Below are 6,000 nucleotides of genomic sequence, written 5' to 3' on the forward strand. Positions count from 1 at the left end.
TGCCCGTACTGGGAAATGGCTCACCACTTCCACTGGCAAGAACTAGTCCTGATCCCGCCAGGAGGAGGTCCTTGCCTGAGGAACCACTTCCCAGCGAGAACTAGACGATGGAAAAGAAGCAGGAATCTTTCATTCTAGGGGAACATCTAGGCATACTGTATGTTCTCTGCTTCTACAATATAACTGAGAAAAGTAATATGGTTGTCAAAAGGTGACTAATGAAGTATGCGATTTTAAATATGAGATCTTATTGAGTTTTGGTAAATAGATTACTGCAACTTCAATAAATATTTTGGACTAATTTTAGATTTATAGAAAAGTTGCAAAGATAGAGCAGAGAATTCCCATATAACCTTGACCCAGTTTCCCCTAATATTAACATGTACCATGTAACCATGGTACATTTGTGAAAACTAAGAAATTAACATTGGCACATTACCATTAACTAAGCTATAGGCTTAATTCAGATTTCACTAGTTTTTCCATTAAGGTCCCTTTTCTGTTCCAGGATCCAATCTGGGACACCCTATTGCGTTTAGATATCATGTTACCTTTGTCCCTCTAGTCTGTGAGAGTTTCTCAGTCTTTCTTTGTTTTTCATGACCTTGAAACTTTTGAAAGTACCAATCAGGTATTTTATAGAATGACCTTCAATTTAGGTTTGTCTTGTTTTCTCACAATTAGACTGGGGGGTATGGCTTTGGAGAAAATACCACAGAGGTGAAGTACTTTCTCATCACATCATATTATGATATCCTATTACATCAATATATACAGTATCAGTTTATTACGGGCAATGTTAACTTTGATGATCTGGTTAAGGTGTTGTCTGCCAGATTTCTCCTCTGTAAAGATACCTTATTTCTCTTTCCGTACTCTAGTCCTCAGAAGTCACTAAGTTCAGTCCACATTCACAGAGAGGGGATACTGCAGCTTTTAGAAGAGAGAAATAATTGAGGTTTTTACTGCCTGTGAATCAAAATACATAGAATAAGTAAAGAATGGTAAGGGAAATGGAATTAGCAGTGCTAATTTTTATACTCTTATCTGGTAATTAAAGAGCTGAGTAATGACAAGTGACCAAGCTCCTGAACTGTGAATTTTAAAAAGTTGCTTTTGCAAAAAACATGACAACTTATCCTCATAAAAGAAATGGACCTAATGCAGTGCCCCAGCTTCTGCTTCTAACAACGTTGGACTAGGAAATTCAGGCAACTGAAAAATCTGGGGAAATATAAAAACATCTTAAAAGCATCAGATTTAACCAAAGGATGAGGAGTTATTGGGCCAAGATCTCCAAAAAGAATAGAATCCAGAGGAGTGAGACCAGCTCTGGGACTGTATTTGGTCAGGGGCATCTGCCCGTGAGGAAAGGCCACTGAAAAGGGCTTTCAACCACCTTCTAAGTAAGGGATTTAAGCCTTGGAGACCAGAGCTGTGGGTCCAAAGTAAGGGTGATCAAGATATAACCAGCCCTCATACACAACGCAGGTCTGGCTTCAAGGTATCTAGAGGGGGGCGTGTGCAGGGCAGGGGGGACGTGGCATAGAAAACCTCGAGCCATAAAATAAGGTCTGCATGATGGTGAATAGCAAATGTCCCCAGTGCCAACATGAAGTAAACAAAATACTCTCTGGAGAAATATCATCAACACCTTAAATTGTTTCTAAAAATAATTCTTCAAGTACAATGTCTAATAATCAATACAGGATAACAGTGAGGTATATTAAAGTGGGAACTCCAGGGATGTAAAAACACACTTTAAGAGGGGAACAAAAAGATGGCAGGTTGAGTTTGTAAAATTATCATGACCTGGTAGAAGAAATAAGCAAGGCTCTTAAGCAAGTTCAGCATATGCAAATCCAGATTTACAGATGGGATACATGATGGCATAATTTACAAGAGGATTCATTATAGTATTTTAAAGACGGTATTTAGGGAAATGACTTTATACTCAGTTTTCTAGGAATATGGCCCATTGAACAACTGGGTACCTGGGATTTAGAGACATCATGAAAGGGATGCAATAAAACAACTAATTTAGGAAGTACAGTTGACCCTTGAACAAACATGAGTTTCAACTGTACCAGTCCACATATACATGGATTTTTTTTTTCAATATATATGTGATGCAGTACTACATGATCCAAGATTGGTAGAATCTGCTGATGAAGAACCACGAATACAGAGGACCAACTAATAAAGTTATAAGATTTTCCACTGGGGGTGGGGGATGGCGTAAGGGTCAACTGTATTGAAAACTACCCAAATAATAGTGTTTAAGTAAGATGGAAGTTTACTTCTCTTTCACATAAAGGAAGCCCAGAGCTAGGGGATCCAGGCCTGCCCCAGCAGCTCCATGATGTCAGTAGGGACTAGGCCCCCACCTTTTTGTTCCACCATCCTCACTTATAGCCTCTCTCCTCAAATTTGGTGACTGCATACTCCAATATGGCTGCTGGAGTCCAGCCATCCCATTATGTTGCAAGTCATTTTCCCTTAAGCAGCCTTCTTATATCACGTAAGGATTCTTATTACATGCTGTAGGTCTGAACCATCACATGGCTGCCCCTAGCTGCAAGGGAAGGTGAGAAATCTGATCCTTTTGTATGGGGCAGAATGTGTCCACTCTAAATTGGGAATTTATTACTAAGGAGGAAGGGAAAATGGGTGCTGCACTGGGTAACTTGTGATCTATCACAACAATGAAATAAAGGAGCTATAGCTCTGAAAGCAAGTATAAGTTAATACCACAAGCAGTGTTTTATAGCTACTGTAGTAGATAACACTAAGAATACAAAAATGGAGGTGATATATGATGAAACTGCAACAGTGAGGCTATCGAAGCAATGAAATTGGTACAGTACTTTCATATAATTTAGAATGTTAACAGGGATTTTTAAATATTCGTACTGTCCTTTGGCAGAGCAATCCTATGTGTGGAAAGGACAGGAAAAAGAAAAGCAGAAAAAATTGAAGTGTTTGTAGAATGTTATTTAAAATAGAGAACTATCTGGATGAGCATAAATGTTTAACACTGGGGGCAGTGAAACAAATTATAGTTCATTAACTCAGTGGATGAATACAGAGTAAAAGTGGTAACTCGAAGATTGTAACAACATGGAATAGATATTTGATACATAAAAATAATCAAGCTACAAATTTGTAACTACAATTTGATTTTGAATATTCCTATGAGAAAAAGCCAAACAGAAATTGGAAAATTGAGAAAGTTGACTTATTGCCAGGGAATTATGGACGCTTCTCAGTTGTTATTATATATTGTGTAAGTTTTTCAAAATGCATAATATATCCACGCATAAATACACATATACAAAAATTTAATAACTATATATATTTTAACATTTATTTGTTTTTATTTATTCATTTTATTTTTGGCTGTGTTGGGTCTTCATTGCTGTGCACAGTCCAGTTGCGGTGAGCGGGGGCTACTCTTCGTTGCGGTGCGCGGGCTTCTCATTGCGGTGGATTCTCTTGTTGCAGAGCGCGGGCTCTAGGCATGCGGGCTTCGGTAGTTGTGGCACGTGGGCTCAGTAGTTGTGGCTCATGGGCTCTAGAGTGCAGGATCAGTAGTTGTGGCACATGGGCTTAGTTGCTCCACGGCATGTGGGATCTTCCTGGACCAGGGCTTGAACCCATGTCCCCGGCATTGGCAGGCGGATTCTTAACCACTGCGCCACCAGGGAAGCCCTAGATAACTATATATTTTAAGGGGTTTCCTTCTGTAATTCTGGAGTTTGAGGAATTAGAAGAGTCAGACAGTCCTCACAATGGTTAGGGTTACAGGCTTTTGAGTCAGATAGACCTGGATTCAAATTCTGCACCTCTGTTCATTAGCTGCATGACCTTGAGCTTCAGTCTCCTCATCCATGAAAAGGGGATGATACTTGAGCTTTGGTGTGAGGATTATTTAGATCAGAACAACACTACCTTTCAATAAATGATGATCATCAAGGAAGAATGACTTCATCCTCAAAAGGACAGTCCACTGAGACCATTACTTTGAGACAGTGTGACTTCCTTTGACAGAAAGTCAGAATCATTTCAAAGGGAGATGCACAATATTTATTACATTATACATCTTAAAGTTACCCAGTGTAGAGAAAGAAAAAAAAATTTTTTTTCTACTCTTCTGGGTCCTCAGCTTGGGTCTCTGTCAACAAAAATCAGAAAAATAAACAGAAGTTTATTAATACGTATATCTCATAAATGCACGGGAGAAACTCAGGGATGAGTAACTCAAAGGGGTGGTAGAACTTGGGTGTATATAGCATTTTAACAAAGAAAAAATAAATTTGTATAGAAATGACAGGACAAAGGAAAGCATTTTAAGGCTTCCAAGGGCGGGAAACTGTATATACGTAATATATTGGGGGAAACTAACAGAGTGAGGTTTGTTTGGTGTCATCTCTGGGCTAACAGTCTAGAACCTTCTCCAGCAAAGGCAATTTATATTTTGTCTTTAGGCAGAAAGGAGGAGGGTAGAGAGAGCTTTTCCTGTTTTTGCTGCTCCTGATTGCCTTCGGCTCAAAACGGTATGTCAAAGAGTCATATTTGGGGGTGACATAATCTGGTTTCCTTCACCAGTAAGGTTGTTTTTCAGGATTTTTGCATTTCTTACCATATAAACTTTACTGTTCCAAGCAGTGGGTGTCATAAGATCTACAGTATTGGGACTTCCCTGGTGGTTCAGTGGCTAAGGCTCCGGGCTCCCAATGAGCCTGGGCTCAATCCCTGGTCAGGGAACTAGATCCCACGTGCCACAACTAAGACTTTGCATGCCGTCACTAAAGACTAAGACCTGGCGCAGCCAAATACATATTTAAAAGAAAAAATGGTGGCACAGTGCTTAAGAATCCGCCTGCCAATGCAGGGGACACGGGTTCGAGCCCTGGTCTGGGAAGATCCCACATGCCGTGGAGCAACTAAGCCCGTGCGCCACAACTACTGAGCCTGTGCTCTAGAGCCTGCAAGCCACAACTACTGAGCCCGCGTGCCACAACTACTGAAGCCCGCGTGCCTAGAGCCTGTGCTCCACAACAAGAGAAGTCACCGCAATGAGAAGCCTGCGCACAGCAACGAAGAGTAGCCCCCGCTGGCCACAACTAGAGAAAAACCTGCCTGCAGCAACAAAGACCCAACGCAGACAAAAATAAAATAAAATAAAGTAGCCCTTGCTTAAAAAAAGAAAAAAAAGATCTACGGTATCAGAAGCTTTTTGAAAGGAAAGCAGTGCTGTGCTCCTTAGGGCTGCTTGACACCATATGTATGTGTATGCAGTTAGTTACACTTATATACCTATATTAAATATATATATATATGTATCCATACTTATTTTATTCTTTCTGCCTTTATAGTCAGACAACTCCTGTATGTTTGTGTTAAAAGTGATTAGCCAGTTGGATTAAGGGACTTACATAAGCAACAGAAAGATAAAATTATCACGTGAATTCCATTTGATGTCATAATTCCTCTGCCTCAGGGAGGGTTTTTTAAATCAGATCAGTTGTAGAGTAGGAAAGGGGAAGCAGGAGGGGATAGGGAAAGGCAAGCAAGACCAGGGAGGTTGGTGGGTTTTCAGAATGCAGAAACCTAAGTAGAGACCTACAATGGATCACTAAGGATGGCAACTTTTGTGATTTTTTTTTTAAACGCTTAATTAAAAGCTTTGCTTTATTGGATATGGTGGTCACTTCCCCGCAGGCTCAGTGATTTCCTGAAATACAAGTCTGTCCATGTTCTTACTCTCCTCACTACCGAAACCAAAACCAAACAAATAAGGTTCTTTTTTTTTTTTGTACATTTTTAGTCTTTTTTAAAAAATTTTATTTTATTTATCTTTTTATACAGCAGTTTCTTATTAGTTATCCATTTTATACATATTAGTGTATACATGTCAATCCCAGTCTCCCAGTTCATCCCACCACCACCACCACCCACCCACCACTGTCCCCCCTTGGTGTCCATACGTTCAAACAA

Source organism: Balaenoptera musculus, chromosome 10 (genome assembly GCF_009873245.2).
Source record: "Balaenoptera musculus isolate JJ_BM4_2016_0621 chromosome 10, mBalMus1.pri.v3, whole genome shotgun sequence".
Lineage (NCBI taxonomy): Eukaryota > Metazoa > Chordata > Mammalia > Artiodactyla > Balaenopteridae > Balaenoptera > Balaenoptera musculus.